Source organism: Macrotis lagotis, chromosome 8, assembly GCF_037893015.1.
Source record: "Macrotis lagotis isolate mMagLag1 chromosome 8, bilby.v1.9.chrom.fasta, whole genome shotgun sequence".
NCBI lineage: Eukaryota > Metazoa > Chordata > Mammalia > Peramelemorphia > Peramelidae > Macrotis > Macrotis lagotis.
The window spans coordinates 42,201,025-42,219,187 of record NC_133665.1 but is presented as its reverse complement, the minus strand read 5'-3'; the positions used below and the strand labels follow the sequence as shown (position 1 = coordinate 42,219,187).

Below are 18,163 nucleotides of genomic sequence, written 5' to 3'. Positions count from 1 at the left end.
AGGAAGGCAGTCTGGCAGTTCTTGATTACATGATTTAAAAAGATTTTGCACAGATCAAACCAATGCAATCAAAATTAAGAAAAAAATAGGAAACTGGAGAAAATTTTTCACGAAAAATTTCTTTGATAAAGGGCCTATTTCTCAGTATATAAAGAACTGAGCCAAATTTATAAAATTACAATCAATTCCTCAATTGACAAATGATCAAAATATATGAACAGGGAGATTTCAGAAGGAAAAATAAAAACTAACAATAATCCCATAAAGGAATGCTCTAAATTACTATTGATTAGAGAATTTAAATTAAAACAACTCTGACTTCACACCTATGACTAAAAAAAAGGAAAATGACAAATGCTACAAAGCATATGGAAAAACTGGGACACTAATGCACACTGTTGGTGGAGTTGTAAAATGATCTAACCATTCTGAAGAACAATTTGGAACCAAAGGGCTATAAAATTGTGCATATCCTTTGGCCCAGTAATACCACTACTAGGTCTGTACCCCAAAGAAATTAGAGAAAAGGGAAAAGGGCCATATGTTCAAAAATATTTATAGTAGCTCTTTTTGTGGAGGTAAAGAATTAGAAATTGAGGGGATACTCATAAATTGAGGAATGACTGAACAAGTTGTGATATATATGATTGTTGTGAATTATTATTGTACTACAAGAATGGCAAGCAGGATAGTTTCAGAAAAAATCTGGGAAGATGTCTATAAACTACTAATACAAAGTTAAATGAGTAGAAGAAAGAACAACAAACACAACAATACTAACACTGGAAGGATGATCTACTCCAATCAAGACAATGATTCAAGACAATTCCAAAGGAATTATGATGAAAACTGCAATCCACCTCCAGAGAAAGAATGATAAAATCTGATTGCAGACTAAAGGGTAATTTTTTTACTTTCTAAAAATTTTCTTGCTTTTTGTTGTTTTTCAATGTGGTTAATATGAAAATATATTTTGTATGGTTTCACATGTGTAACTGATATAATATTGCTTGGCTTCTCAGTAAATGGGAGAGGGGGCAAGAGGGAAGGAGGAAATTTGGAATTCAATTTTTTTAAGAAATAAAAAAAGAAAAAAAATTGCACAATATCATCTGCAAACAGAAATATTTATTTAACTGCCATCAATAGGGAGTCTTTCTTATGACCCTTACACCAAACTCATAACAATAATCACAAACATTTCTGGCTAATAATCTTACTTGGGGTCAGAACTTAGAATTTCACTGAACAAAGATACTTCTGTAGTTATTTCTACCATATAATCTTGCATTATTATGATACAACAGTGAGATACTTTGTCTAAAAAGAGTCTTCAAGGGGGGATTCATCTATACTGCATCTTAAAATCAACAAACAGCACAATCTTATAATCTCTATATCTCACAACTAGCTGCATGATCATTAAAATTATCATTAAGATTCTATAGGTTCTCCTGTGGAAAAATTAATCTGTAGGGACATGTAGATGGTTCTATATAAAGCATGAAGTACTATAACTTCTTGTTAACATTGTGTTTTTCGTCAGTAAATTTCAGGTGGCATTACATACATTAATTTACTTTCATAATAATCTTGATACTATTTGAATGAATTTTAAAGATGGGCAAATTAGTCAAAGAGGTTATAAGCCTTCATCATAGCCAAGGATAGAATCCAAATCTCTCAACCCTTCTACTAAATCATAAGATATTCTTAATCTTGAAAGACAACCCTCCAGTAAACTTCCTGATCAGGTACAAATAGGTCACATGATGTCCTTTTAAAACCAGACAATTCTTGCTTTTGAAACTAAAATATTTTTATAAATCAGATCCTACCTAGTGCTACTCTACTAAATGTTTAGCATTTGTTAAATATTCTACAAAGGGGGCAGCTAGGTGGTGCAGTGAATAGAGCACTGGCCCTGGAGTCAGGAGAACCTGACACTTAATCCAGCCTCAGACACTTAATAATTACCTAATAATTACCTGTGTGACCTTGGGCAAGTCACTTAACCCCATTGCCTTGCAAAAACAACAACTAAATAAATGTTCTACATAGCAACTTCTCCACTTAATATGTACAATTTTAGGAATGTCACACATTTTCTCAATATACAAAAAAGGGCAATTTAAGAAATTAATATAAAATTATTATAAATAATTATAGGAGTAGATAAGTCTAGTACATCTTCCTAGCCTCAAGAAAGATGGGTCACATTTAAACTACTCCACAGAAGGAACTTCAATAATCTAAAAGAAACCTATTTTACCAGCTAACATGACTCAAAGTAAATTCTTTTATCTTATATCTGCTGTTGTTTAAGGTCATCTTTTATAATATATTTAACAGACAGAAAATAAATGCATCAAACTCTAAATAAACTCTTCTTACTGACCAAAAACAAGTCACACTTCTGCTTCTTCTACATCAGGGTAAAGATTTATAAGACTATTAAAGCTGGAAAAGATCTTAAAAACTGCAGAGGCCATCTTATCTAAACTCCTTATTTTAGATATGTGAAAATTGAGGACAGAGGAGTTTAAAGTGATTTAACTGTGGTCACAATAATAAGTCTGAGAGAATAAATCCATTCTATTTGTATTTATATCCAGTCCTCTGACCCTAGAGCCAATGGTTTTTCCATTATGCTATGGTTGCCTTCCAACCAATCCCTTCATTTTATGAAGAGGAAAACTACTGATGTCTACTTTCTATGCCTTGCTTTTTAATTTTCCAGAGATTCCTAAATTCTCTAACCACTCATGATATCAATGTTGGATCTGAATATAATAATATAACATGTTAACAACCCACATTTATTTGACTCTTTAAGGATTGCAAAGCATTTTTCTCACAATAATCCTGGGACACAGGTACAGAAAGACTACGAAATAGACTAATTGGACTTCATAGGAATATAAGTTTAGAGGATTTTGAGTTATAAGAGACCTTCAAGGTCAATGAACCTAACCTCACTTTACAGATGAGAAAACTGAAGCCCAGAGATGTATCATGTTTAAGATTATAAAGGTAAGAAATCAGTAAGCAAGCATATATGAAGTATCTAGTATGCACCAGAACCTATGCCAATACAATAAAAAGAAAGGCAAAAACAGTTACTGCTCTCAAGGACCCCACAGTAACAAGGGAACAACATAAAAACAACTATATATACAAATGAGATATCTACAGTATAGATTGAAGATAATCAACAGAGGGATGGCACTTGCATAAAGGGAATCATAAAGTTTTCTTGTAGAAGGTGGATTTTTCATTGGGGATAAATGTGAAGTCTTAATATTTAGATTAAAAAAAAAGAATTCATAAGTGCAAGATGGGGGTGAGGAGCCATGGTTAGATTGCAGTTTGCCTTCTGTGGGTGTGAGAGGAAGGAAGTAAGATTAGGGGAAAAACTGTAAAACTCAAAATAAATAAAATATTTATAATAAGACTGCAATTTGTCTGAAAAAATTCTGGAGAACTTTAATGGATTGTGAATATGAATCAACAGGATGATATGGGAGCCCAAAAAGTTAATGGAATCTGGGGTTATGTTTAGAGGCACAGTTTCCAAGAATAAAGAGATGACATCTTTGTATTCTTCCCTGGTCAGGCAACATCTGGTCTTTTTCAGGTTTGAACATCACATTCAGAAAGGATGCTGATAAGCAGGAAGGAAACAAGGATAGTCAAATGCTTTGAATCTATACCATATGAAAAACAATTGAACAACTGGAACATTTTTGGTCCTGAAAAGAGAAGGCTCTAGGAAGACAACAGCTCCAAATATTTGAAGGGCTCTCATGCAAAGAGACTCAGTCTTGTTTAACACTAGAAGAAAGAACTAAGAATAATGAGTGGAAGTTGCAGAGACAAATTTAGTTTTGATATTGGGTGGGTGGGGGGAATCTCCTAATAGCTTTTAATTAAAGCTACTCAAAAGTGGAATGGGTTAACTCAGGAAGTAGTAGGCTTCCTATCACTGGAGATCTTCTGGCAGAAAGAGATGTTTTATTTTGGGGTGCTGGTTCAAATAAATGATCACTGAAATACTTCCAAATCTGAAATTCTAAAATTTTTTAAAAGTATCTCCAAATCTGGCTAGACTACCTTTAAGAAAATATCTGAAAGACAATTGCCAAAATAAATACCGAAGTATGACCAGGAAAGTATACTGTACTGTCACATATATGAATTAGATAAAGTCAGCAAATCAAATCCTCCAACTCTAAGGATTTTCTGAGTGTTATTTCAAACAGAGATATCTCTCTGTTTTTATGATGCAAAAATGTTTTCCATAAATTTATTTCACATTTTTTGAGTCAAGCAATACATATTAAGCAGCAGCAGAACAAAATAAAAAGTGACTATAGAGAAAAGGAACAGAACCAAAAGGATAGTATAGGGGACATGGGATTAGACTAATTTTCTAAGGTCACATCTTCCCAAAAGATTCTATAACATATGGCGGATTAGTGAGAAAAGAATAAAGTCTTGGAGATAAAGGAATAAGGCAAATGAAAATGAACAATTCAAAAAGGTGGAAAATAGGATCCCAGACCATGTTAAAACTTGTCAACTGAGAGTTAATGAAGGCTCAAAGATGAACACATTTTTTTCTTTCCAAAACCAACTTTCCCTCCCTAAGTTCCCTATTTTTGTCAAGAGAAATATCATTCTTCCCATTTCACATCCCTTCTCTCTAATACAAATTTCATACAGCTGCCAGATAATCTTCTTTATGCATTATACTCAACTGCAAATAGAAAAACAGGACCAAAGCTTAGCCAAAGTTCTCTAGCTTGAGATACTCTGATGCTCTATCACCATGTGGAGACAACTTTGGATTTTTGAAAGTTATGCTAGTAAAACACAAGCTTTGACAGATCCAATTAAGTCAGAAAAATTTTAAAGCATGAGATCAGTGATGGACTAATTTGAAGAAGTTTATTGCTTGTATAGAATAAAAGGTGATATATTTTTAGGCTACCAAAACTCTTTGACAACCATACACTAAATTTTATTCAATTATTCATTGAAGAAAGTAAGAACAAAAAATTAAGAACCTTGAAATATTGAAGAAATATATATCATTTCAGTTCTCTGATAAAAGTCCTCCAATGGTTCTCTAATACTTACTAAAGTTCAGAATTCTTAGTGGGTCTCTCAATTCCCTCAATCTGACATTGCATATCATATATACTAGCCTAATAATGTCAAACTCAAAAAGAAACAGGATCAGTAAGAGTACATAAGAATCCCTGCCATTAGTATATTAAGAACATCAAGCATTTACGTGTTATATTTTTGTTACAAAATAAGAACATAGGGATTATTTGTGTTTGCTTATATTTTTAATTTTGTAAAACTCCTAATTACATTTTAGCCCGTTTCAGGTCACAGTCCAAGGTATGTGACATGTCTACTGCAATCGAATCTGACTTTAACCCTACTCCCCCATACACAACCTCAATTTTTTTTTCATGCCTTTTTCTCACTGTTTGCTATACAAAAAATTCCCTTTCCTCTTCCACACTGCTGAATTCTTATCTATGGAGGGAGGTCTTCCATGAAAACTTTCATAATTCCCTCAGATAATTATCTTTCCATCTTTTGGTCTCAAAGTATTGTGTTTATTACTTTTCTTATACATTTCTCATGTACAAATGTTTTATTTGAAAAAATACATACGTGACTCTGATTAGTGCATTCTGAAGTTTATGATAATGAAGAACATAACTATACACACACACACACACACACACACATCACTAAGAAGGAAAGCCAAATAACCCCCTTTTGCAAGTTTCCAATATACCTACTAGATGGTCCTTTAGGACTGCTGTTTGAAGGAAGGATATTTTCATTTAAAGAAACAGAGAAAAAAGTATTAATGCACAAAACTATAGCAGCTCTTTTCAAGGTGGCCAAAATTTGAAAATGAAGAAGGTATCGTCCTACTGGGAACTGGCTAAATAAATTGTGTTATATGAACCTAATGGAACATTTCTGTGCCATGAGAAACGATGAAATATATAATTTCAGAGAAAATGAAGATATTTATGAATTTAGGCAGATGTATAAAATGAGCAGAACTAGATCAATTTATACAATGATTCCAAAATTATAAAGAAAAACAACTTTGAATAACTTTAGAAATTATGATTAAATTAAGGATAAACTAAGAGTACAGTAGCCTGCAGGTTTTTGAGGTCAGGTACTCTGTCTCTTTTTTGTCCCTAGCTCGCAGCACTATGTCCAGCAACTATAGCAATGTTTAATAACTATCGACTGACTAATTTATGAAGCAGACCACTCACCTCCTAATTCTTAAGGTGAAAAACTTAAAAAGCAGAATTCGTCTTTAAATTTAATTAGCATAAATTGGATGAGGAGGTATTGAAAGGAGCAAATTTCTTTGTTTATTTTTCACATTATTACAATAGTCTTGTCATAGAAGTAAACATAAACCCCCTCCCCCACAAAGACAGAGAAACCTCAAGAAAAATAAAGTGAAAGGGGGAAAAAAAGCGCTTCTGTCTGTATTCAGATACCATCAGCTCTGTCTTAGGGGATGGAGAGCATTCTTTATAATTTGTCTATCAGAGAAATTGTTTCAATTATTTCCCCCCACAGTTGCTATTGTATTTCCCTCCATCCCAATTCCTCCCCACTTCCTTTTAGTCTACTCTCTCTCCTTTCACCCTATTATTCCTTCAAATGTAGTTGTATCTGACTACTCTCTCCCACAATCTTCCCTCCCTTTCACCTATACTGCCCCCACCCCATACCTTCTTCCCAGGTAAGATAGATTTTGATACCCAACTGAATGTGTATGTCATTTCCTCTCTGAGTCACTTCTGATGAGAGTGAAGGTTCACTCATCCCCCCTCATCTTTCTTCTCTTCCATTCCATTGCAAAAGCTTTTTTTTACCTCTTTTATGTGAAATAACTCAGTCTAGTCTACCTCTCCCTTTCTCCAGTACATTCCTTTCTCACCCATTAACTCTATCTTTATATTATACCTTCATATTCAGTTCCCGCCTGTGCCTTATCTATATATGCTCCTTCTAACTGCCCGAATATATGAGAAGATTCACATCAGTTATCAGTATCATCTTTCCATGTAGGAATACAAGCAGTTAAACATTATATTCCTCATTAGTCCTTGACCTGAAACCTATACTTGAAGATCAGACTTTCCTGCTAAAATGATCAGAGCTGAAGAGAAAAGTAGAAAGTCCCCTATTTCACTGAATGTTCACCTTTTCTCCTGAAAAAGGATGTTTGGTTTTTGCTGGGTAGTTGATTCTCGCTTGTAATCCAAGCTCCTCTGTTTTATGGAATATCCTATTCCAAGTCCTATGAACCCTTAATGTAGACACTGTTAAATCTTGTGTAACCCTGACTGAAGCTTCACAATATTTGAACTGTTTCTTTCTGGTTCCTTGTAATATTTTTCTCTTTGACTTGGGAGTTCTCAAATTTGCTATAATATTCCTAGGAATTTTTATTTTAGGATCTCTTTCAGGAGGTGATCAGTGGATTCTGTCGATCTCTATTTTTCTCTCTGCTTCTAGTTTATCAGGGAAATTTTCCCTGGAGAATTTCTTGAAAAATGAAATCTAGGATCTTTTCCTGGTCATGACTTTCAAGTAGCCCATTAATTCTTAAATTATCTCTTCTGGATCGGTTTTCCAGGTCAGTTGTTATTCCAATGAAATATTTCAAATTCTCTTCTAGTTTTTCCATTATTTTGAAATAATGAACAATAATTTTATTGTTTCTTGAATTCCCACAAAAATCAACAGCTTCCTTTAACTCCATTATACATTTGAAGGAGGTATTTTCTTCAGAGTTTTTGTATCTCCTTTTCCATCTGGCCAGTTCTGCTTTTTAAGGCATTCTTCTCCTCACTGGCCTTTTGGACTACTTTTTCCATTTGATCTAAACTGAATTGCTCTTCTCTTCCCAATTTTTCCTCCACCTTCCTTACTTGATTTTTCAAAATCTTTTTTGAGCACTTCTATAGTCTAAGACTAATTCATTTTTTTTGGAGGTTTTTTATATAGAAACTTTGATTTTCTGGCCAATTCTGCTTTTTTAAGGCATTCTTCTCCTCACTGGCCTTTTGGACTACTTTTTCCATTTGATCTAAACTGAATTGCTCTTCTCTTCCCAATTTTTCCTCCACCTTCCTTACTTGATTTTTCAAAATCTTTTTTGAGCACTTCTATAGTCTAAGACTAATTCATTTTTTTTGGAGGTTTTTTATATAGAAACTTTGATTTTCTGGCCAATTCTGCTTTTTTAAGGCATTCTTCTCCTCACTGGCCTTTTGGACTACTTTTTCCATTTGATCTAAACTGAATTGCTCTTCTCTTCCCAATTTTTCCTCCACCTTCCTTACTTGATTTTTCAAAATCTTTTTTGAGCACTTCTATAGTCTAAGACTAATTCATATTTTTTTGGAGGTTTTGAATATAGAAACTTTGATTTTACTATTTTCTGAGTGTGTATTTTGATCCTCCATGGGACCAATAGTCAGATTTTTTTTTTCTTCTGATGGTTGCTCATTTCCTTAGCCTATGACTTGATTTTAACTCTTTGTTAAGGGAGGGTTCTGCTTCCAGGGTGAGGAGCACACTTTCCCAAGCTTTTGAGGGTTTTTATAGCTGTTTTCAGGGAAATCCCCCCAGAGGCCTCAATTCCTTCTAGGTCTCATGAGAGGCTCTTACTGCTCTCCTGGTCTGTGTTCTGGTCTGTGGATGACCACAAGCACTTCCTTCTGCCCTAGAACCATGAGGAGGGGCCCTGTTCTGCTATGGCAGTAAAGCTCTTTTTCCTGAAACTGGGGTCCCAGACTGCAACCTGTACCTGAGTGTGGGCAGAGCAAAAGTCCTGCCCCAAGATTAGCAAAGAGACCTCTGCAACCTCCCCTGACCCCTTTACAATCCAAGGACTGAATGCTCCGGAAGCAGCTGCTGGATGGCACCCTATCAGGTGGCTCCATAAGCCTGTTGCCAGTTCTGAAGCCAGGTTTGTGCTGAGGTCTGCACTGGACTGGGTTCTGTGCTCATGCTGGTGCAGCAGAGTTTTCCCACTGCCCTTCCCAATTGTTCTTGGCAATCCCTGGGCTGAGAGGTCTGGAACCACCACTGCTGTCACAGACCCAGGTGCACCAAGGGATCTAGGCACCCTGTGGGCTATCCCCAGATGACTCAAGGCAGTTTACTTTGGCATAGTAGCATGGCCTGGGTTGTACTGCAGCCCTTTCCAATCCTGGTGTAACACACTTTCCTGTGGATCTTCCAAGTTTCTTGACTCAGAAAATTGTTTTACTCAGTCTGTGTTGGGGGTTCCACCACACTAAAATTTGGTTGTAGTCATTATTTAAAGGCATTTTAAAGATTCTGAGGAGAACTGCTGGGATTTCCTGCCTTTACTCTGCCATCCTGGCTCTGACCTAGGGCAAATTAATTTTTAAATATACTTGTTACTTGAAATTGCTTTTAAGTTAAAAAGAAAATAAAGAAAAAGAAACACAGTTTCTGGAGCTGCAGGATAAAGTTCTCTCCAGAGAAAATAAGTCTTAATCTATAGATGATCCAGGAGAAGAATCTAAATTATATCTTCTTTATAACAAGATTTTTAATAGTTTTTTATATGTCCTTATATGAAGATAAAGCCAGTCAAAGGGAAGGTATTCAATGGTTAAATGGATGAAGGTACCCAAGAATTTAAAAAAATGAGTCTAAGTTGTATAATCTCTTACGATTATCTTATTCTAGTTGGCTGAGAAGAAAAGTTTGTTAAAAGCTATAATCTGGAAATTCTACACAAAGCAATATGTCTTCAAGTCAACCTTAACTAAAGTTTAAGAGGTTCCCAGTCTCTTAATAAATTTTTAGGCAAAAGGCATTTATTAAAATGCCTTCTATGCACTAGGTAATATATTTAGCACTGGGGATCCAAAGATGAAAACAGTCACCCAAACAGTTTCTGCTCTCAAGGATCTTATAATATAATAGAAAAAGACAACATGAAAACAAATGTATACAAACAAGATGTATAATACATATATATATGTATGTATATATATATTTATACACACACACACACACACACACACACACACACACACGATAAAGTGGAGATAATCTCAGGTGATGGCATTAGTATTAAGCAGGACCAGGGAAGGCTTCTATATTAAAAACAGATTTGAATAAATTCTTTTTAGCCACCAACAAAGGCTTTCTTATAAATGACAAATAGAATAATTTCAACAGTGTTTATGTTTTCCTATATTTCATTTAACTTATAAAGAATAAAAGATAAGAATTTACACATAGCTATACTTGATTATACTTCTATAATCATCAAAAAGTAATTATTCTATGTTAATTTAAATTTCTAGAAAATAGCTAATTATGTGCCTAGGGATTAAATGTAGAATGGCTGTGCATATATTTGTATAAAACCTGCAGTGGCTGCCTTGGGTTAATATTGACTTATGGATTCCTAATGTACTTTTAAAACACGTAATTCTGAGAGCAAAATGTGCTGCAGATAACGTTTGGTAGCACAATAATTAATCTGATTTCTTTTTTGCAGACAAACAGAACACAAATCTGTTAGTAAATGTTTAAACAGTTTAGAGCAAACCCATTCTAGATATCAGGTATTTATTAATGAGAGTTCCAGAGTCAAAAATATTTAATTAAAATAAAGATCTAGACTGTATACTAGTATCATGATACTTATTCTAATGCATTAATATCAGCAAAACAAATAAGATTCATTAGTTCAATCACAAAAATAAGGCACAGATATCAAAGGAAAGGAAGTTTGATGCTATCACTTATCCAATATTCATTTAACAAGTTCTAAATATGAACTATTTATTTTATAATTAGTAATGTAAACTGAAAAAGTTTTGACTAGAGAGTTAATGTATTGACTGTTTTGAAAAGGAATGATCTTCTGGTCACCAGAAATGTTAAAGAAACAGTTAAAGAGATGATTTCTACTTTGAGTAAGTAGTTGGATATGATAACTACTTTCCCAAATCTTGAGAGTTTGTTGAAAACCTTATCTTAAGGAACAGAATGATACAATGGGATGTGTTTGGCTAGAAATCAGGAAATCAAAGTTCAAGTCCCTACTCTGTTTCTAATAGTTATATGGTATTAAGAAAGTAATTTCATTTTTCTGGGCCTTAGTTTTTTCATTTGTAAAATAAGGGTAATAATATCAATCCAACCTATTTTTCAGGAAGTTTGTTAGAGAAACGCGGACTCACTTTAACAAGTACTATATGCTATATGAAATACCAGTTATAAGTCTCATTCACAAAGTCTCAATGATACTCTTAAGATGACAAGTTTTTTATTCAAATTAGTTTGTCAATGAAGATTTGAATAAAAAACTAACATGTCCCTACTGAAATCATTTCTGAACTCACCTATGTGTATTCTTACTCTTTTTGACCAGTGAAAATTAGAGTATATCAAGTATCAGCTAGGACTCTTCTTGTCCCTTCCTAATTTGTACAGATTTGTACTTACATGTATAATTTCCCCAATGTTCCGTTTACTTCTTGCCCATCTCCCCACAACATCTTTTTCTTCCATTCTTTCTGTTCTTTTTTAAGATAATTAAGACACAGCAGAACCACTCTCAGGCTCTGTTTACACTCCATAAGATTTAATAATGATAGGGTTCAGGGAAGATATAAGCATCATTTTCTCATATTTGTATGTAAGTAGTTAAATATTTGTCTAGTCCTTTGTCATTGTTTATTTGTGTTTATCTTTTTATGTTTCTTTTCACTTTTGTGTTTGAACTTCAAAGTTTCTCTACAGCTCTAACTTTTCATCAGTAGTACTTGGAAATCCTTTATTTCATGAAGTGTTCAATTTCTCTCCTGTCAATTTTGCTGAGTAAGTTACTGTTGGCTGCAAGTCCATATCCTTAGACTTGCAGAATAAAGTATTTCAAGTTCTTTAACTCCTTTATAATAGCGGTTGTTAAATTGTGCATGATCCCGATTTTGGCCCCTTAATATGTAAATTCTTTCTTTCTGGTTGTGTTCCCCCCCCCCCCTTTTTTTGACCTAGAAACTCTGGATGTTGGCTGGGATGTTTCTGGAATTTTTTTTTGCTTCTCCTTGATCTGTTTTCCATGTCAGTTGTTTTTGCTATGTGATAGCTTACATTTTCCCCCCAGTCTGTTAACTTTGTTTTTAGTATTTCCTATTACTTTATAGTGTCACTGGCTTCTATTTGGAAAAGGTTTTGTAACTTTTTTTTGCACAATGACTCAGATTTATTGGTTAAAATACTGAATACTTGGGGGGGGGCGGAAACAAGATGGCGACAAGAACGGATTGTGTCTTAGGTGCTCTCTCATAAATCTTTGAAACTAAGGCCTCTAACTAAATGTTCGAGAGACAGAACCCACAGAGGGACCCAGTGAGGCAGTACTCCTACTCAAGGTAACCTGGAAAGAGCAGAAAGGCTCTGCTCCCCAGGGTGGGAGGGGCGGCCCACCAGAGCAAAAGAACTTCAGCCTCCCGGAGGCAGCACCAGGGCGCTGGGAGCCGCGGCTCACAGCAGCAGGGGAATTTCCTGACCTGCTCCCCAGGGAGCAACAAGCACAAATTGGGGGAATAGCGGGGCCCTCTACCAGAGGGAGCACATGAAGCCCAGCCCTCAGGGCACAAAGCGAGCAGCCCAAATCCAAGAACCAGAAGTAGGCAGAGCAGGGTAAGCAGGAGCCCCCAGGGCATGAGCCCACTGAACCTAGGGAGGGAAGTGAAGAGAGAGGCTGCTGAGCTCTGTCCTCTGTCCCTGGAACAGGACTCTGGGGCTCTGACCACATTCAGATCCTGATCACAGTCTAGGCCCCCCCCAATAGAACAGCAGCCCCCCCCCACCTCAGCCCCGTGGCAGAGAGGGGCACATATGGTCATTCACAGACCAGGAAGGAGGACAGAGCCTCACACACTGAGATCCTTGTGGAAGTATCCAAAAAACTCAGGAAGTACCCCCAAAACAGGCTTAGGCTGGGAAAATGAGCAAGCAGAGAAAAAAAGAGGAACACCATTGAGAAATATTTTGCATATGAGCCCAAGAAGGATCAAAACACTCAGTCTGAAGATGAAGAAGCACAAGCTCCTGCATCTAAAGACTCCAAGAAAAACAGAAATTGGGCTCAGGCTATGACAGAGCTCAAAAAAGACTTTGAAAATCAATGAGGGAGTTAGAAGAAAAACTGGGAAAAGAAATGAGAGAGATGCAGGAAAAACATCAAAATGAAGTCAGCAGCTTAAGTCAAGGAAATCCAAAAAAATGCTGAAGAAAATAGCATGCTAAAAACCAGCTTAAGTCAAATGGATAAAACAGTTCAAAAAAGTTATTGAGGAGAAGAATGCTTTAAAAAGCAAAATTGGCCAGATGGAAAAAAGAGATAAGAAAACTCTCTGAGGAAAACAAATCCTTCAGACAAAGAATAGAATTCAGGGAGATTGATGAATTTAAGAGAAATCAGGACTCAATACTTCAAAACCAAAAAAAAAATGAAAAATTAGAAGAAACTGTGAAACATCTCACTGCTATGGAAAATAGATTTCGGAAAGATAATTTTAAAATTATTGGAATACCTGAAAGTCATTATCAAGAAAAGAGCCTTGACATCATTTTCAAAGAATTACTACAGGAAAATTGCCCTGATATCTTAGAAGCAGAGGGCAAAATAGAAATGGAGAAAATCCACTGATCTCCCCAAGAAAGATAACCAAAAATAACAACCCCTAGGAATATTATAGCCAAATTCCAGAATTCCCAAGTCAAAGAGAAAATATTACAAGCAGCCAGAAGGACACAATTCAAATATCATGGAGCTACAGTCAGGATCACACAGGACTCAGAAGCAATTACATTAAAAGCTCATAGGGCTTGGAATATAATATTCCAGATGGCAACCGAGAATCAACCACCCAGCAAAACTGAATGTCCTCTTCCAGGGAAAAAGATGGACTTTCAATTAACCAGGGGAATTTCAAATGTTCCTGTTAGAATGGCCAGAGCTGAAGAGAAGGTTTGATCTTCAAATACAGGACTCAGGTGAAGCATAGAGATTGGAGGAGAAGGGGAAAATATGAGGGACTTAATGATGATGAACTGCATGTATTCCTGCATAGAAAAATGACACTGATAATACTCATATGAACCTTCTCAGTTAATAGAGCAGGTAGAGGGAGCTTTTATAGTTGAAGCAAAGGAGAAAGCTGAATTTGAAGATAAAATATGGTGTAAAAATGGAGTCAATAGAAAAAAAAGGGAAATGTAATTGAAGAAAGAAAAAGGAGAGGGGGAATAGGCCAAGATATTTCATATAATAAGATTTTTCTTTATTACAATGAGCTATTGCAATGATATGGAAGGGGGGAAGGCAAGGTGGAATGAGGGAATCTTCACTATCATCAGAGGTGGCTAGGAGAAGAAACAGCATATATACTCAATGGGGTATAGACATCTGGAGTAAGAAGGAGAGGGGGGGATAGAGGGAAGAGGGGGGAATGTGAGTGATGGAGGAGAGGATGGACTATGGTGGGGAGAGTGGTCAGATATAACACATTTTCCTTTTTACTTCTTGCAAGGGGCTGGGATTGGATGGCCTGTTCGGGACCACAGGGCCAGGTGGATGCTGGGCCTAAGGGGTGGTATAGGGGCTCAGGGCCTCTTGGCCCCAGGACCAGGTATCTGTCTGCTGCGCCACTCAGCTGCCCTACAGCAGAGTCAGAGTGAAAGGAGAAAGAAAATATAGTACATGGTAGTGGAGAAATACGAAAGGAGGGAGTTGCAATCAGCAATGGCAATGGTGGAAAAATACGGAAGTAACTTTTGTGATGGACTTATCATAAAGAATGTGATGCACCCACGACAGAACTGTTGGTATTGGAACAAAGACTCAAGCACATTTTTTATTATTATTATTTTGGGGGGGTGCAAGGCAAATGGGGCTGGGTAGCCTGCCTGGGGCCGCATAGCAGGATAATCGTTGGGTATCTGAGGCCGGATTTGGACCCGGGTGCCCCTGGCTCAAGGGCCAGTGCTCTGTCCGCCACCCAGCCACCCGTACTATTATTACTATTTTATTTTATTTTGGGTCTTTTTTTTCTTCTTTTTTTTGGTTTTTGCAGGGCAGTGGGGTTGGGGTGGCTTGCATGTCACACGGCTGGGTGATTGTTGGGTGTACGGGGCCAGATGTGGGCTCGGGTGCTCATGGCTCCAGGGCTGGTGCTCTGACCATTGCGCCACCTGGCCATACCTATAATTATTACTATTTTTTTTAATTTTAATTTTTCTCTCCCCTTTATTGCTCAAGCTAGTCTATATTTTTTGGGGGTATTTTGTTTACTCTTAAACAAGAATATTTTATTAATGTATAAAAAACATTATTTGTACAAAATGAGAATAAATAAATATTAAATATAAAAAATAGAAATAAAAATAAAAAATAAAATAAAATAAAATACTGAATACTTGCAAATCTAATTGGCCACACTTCCACAGATAGTCAATTTACAGAACAGAGCTGGATAAGTGAGGTGGCCAAAGAGGTCATTTGTCTGCAATGCTAAATATTGCTTGGTCATAGTCTAAGGGAAATTGAACAAGTTCTTGAAGGTGGGGGTAGGGATAGGGAGGTCAGCTCTTCACTATGGCACATCATTGTGACATCCCCACTATGGATTCTGGGGCGGTGATGACCCAGAAATCTGATTTTACACAAGGGACCACCCTGGGGGTAAGGAACAAGGTTTTGCAACTCTTATGTCAAATTTAATCCCCCTTCTAATTCCTTCTTCCATAACTTTCACTTCTCTTCCATTTTTTCCCCATCAAGTACTCTCATTTCATTTTTAAAAAGTTTTTTTTAATTTTTTAAAAATTCTTGCTTCATTTTCTCTAGGAATTCTAGTGGAATTTTTGTCTGATCTTTGTATTTCTCCAAAGCATGGCATACAGAATTTTTGGAGCCATTCTCTTCTTTTGCATTTGTGTCTTGAGGTACCTTGCCATAGCTCTTTATATGCTCTTTATGATGTGATTCTTTTTTTTTAAATTTGCTCATCTAATGTAGATCTGAGTTCTTTAGTATTTCTGGAAGGAAGGTCTAGCCAAAGCCTATTGCTGCTTTTTCGGGATGTGGAGTGTTGTGTTATTTATTCTAGGATCTCAGGGACCTCTAAGTTTCCTGGGCCATAAAAGATCCTGACCTGGATTTGGGTCACCTTATTAGCCAGTTGGAAAGTTCACAGGGCAGATTATATGCTCCCCTTTGATCTGGGATTCCTGCCTTGTTTATTCCTCTGCAGGCTGGACTAGATACTAGAAGACAGTGCTTTGAGTCTGTGGTCTGACCCACAACACTGCGGATTGATTCTGAACTTCTTCCTTTCTCCAAAACTACTCAGATTTTCCCCCCTACTCTACCCAGGTTCCCTTTTTCAGTATATATACTGGATCTGTGATCTAGAATTAGGAAGTGAGAGACAAAAACTGCAGATCTCTACCTGTACTCACTGTGGCACCTCCCAAGGATCTGTGATCCTTGGGCATGGGAGTGCTCCTGACTGGGCCTATTTCCAGTGTCTGCAGGCCTCTCTCCTTGCCTCCCTATACCAAATGGGTTGAACAAAAGATTCATCATGACTGTCTCAGGATTTCTCCATTAGGATTCAATCTAGTATATTATTTATATCTGTTTGGAGGAGTCCGTGGAGAAGAGTTCACAGCATTGTTTCCTATCACTCAGCCATCTTGGCTCTGCTTTGATCAATGATTTTTATTTGTCTTGATCTGTTTTCTAGGTCAATTTATTGATATGGGACAGCATATTTTCCTCTATCTTTTCAATATTTTTTTTAATATTTCATGTTTAAGGAAAGCCTTAATTTCCTTCTGGTCTATAGAACTGTTACTTAGGGAAAGCTTTTGCTTCCCTCATGCTTAGCTATAATTTTCTTTTCACGTCTTTCAAAGTTCTCACTTCTTGCTAGTGTCTTGATTTCAATTATAATATTTTAAACTCTTTTGAAAAATGTTATTTTCCATTTGTTTTAGAATTCCAAATGATCATGTGGCCAAGCTGTGGCTTATTTGTTCTTTAGGCTTTTTTTAGTTATTTTCCTCTTTTGAGTTTGTTATGTTGAACATACAAGATATCAGAATAGTTCTTTAACTTTTTCCACTTACTCATTCTACTACCTTTTCTCCCTGGATAGGGACTTTGTTATAGGACCAGGATCTGGTAGGGTTTTCAAAGCATTGTATGATTCTTGCTTTTTTAATTTGGGATCCAGCTGCATCTACATTGTCAATGTAATAAGAGACACCCTGTTATCCAGAGCTTAGGTCAAGCAAGGAGGCTGTGACCTGAGCTTGGCAAAACAACAATCCTCTGTACTCTGGATTAACTCACCCTCTGGCACCAGCATCAGGTGGTCTCTGAGCTTGGACAAACACCTGCTATATCCAAGTTCTGGTCATGAAGTCCTACTATGAACCAATCTTGTCTCACTGTGCTATTACCCCCATTGTTGGGGGTACAACTCTCTTCAGGGCTACAACTTTCTGTGTAGCCAGGGGTATAAGTACTAAGATCTCCCCTCACTACCTCGAGTCTCTCCTGTTGGGGAGAGCTCTGGTACATGTGTCCTTCCTTATGAGCTGTTTTCCTCATTCTGAAATTAATTAACCTTGTTCCCCCCCCCATATTCTCCTATCTCATAAAACCAAAACTATAAAAATTATACTGAGACTTTTGTAAGGATCAACTGGTGAATTAAACAGGCTTTTGTTGAGAAACAAAAGTTTGTCATACACTCAAAATTTTAAGCCATTATCAGAGGCCTCTTCCGAATAGTACAAAGGCAGGACCTTGACAAAGATAGATAGATGTTTGTTTGGCTAATAATTGACATAATGCAATTACCCATTTTCTAAATCACAGGCTGTGTAAAGAAAGAACTTTGACCAAAGGACTAGCTTCATTAATAATTTTTATATGCATATAAATAATGTGACAAAAAGTGAAGGCAATCTAAAGTGATCCTTTATATCTGCCTATGTAGTAGTTCAAAATAAACTA

The 18,163-nt window shown here is 36.4% G+C and overlaps 1 protein-coding gene across 7 annotated transcripts in view; it reads right to left on the bottom strand.

Annotated features, from left to right (window-relative positions):
* The window catches only part of STX17 (syntaxin 17), a 100,364-nt gene that overhangs the window by 62,709 nt on the left and 19,492 nt on the right, over window positions 1-18,163 (bottom strand). The gene's annotated exons all lie outside the window — the stretch shown is intronic.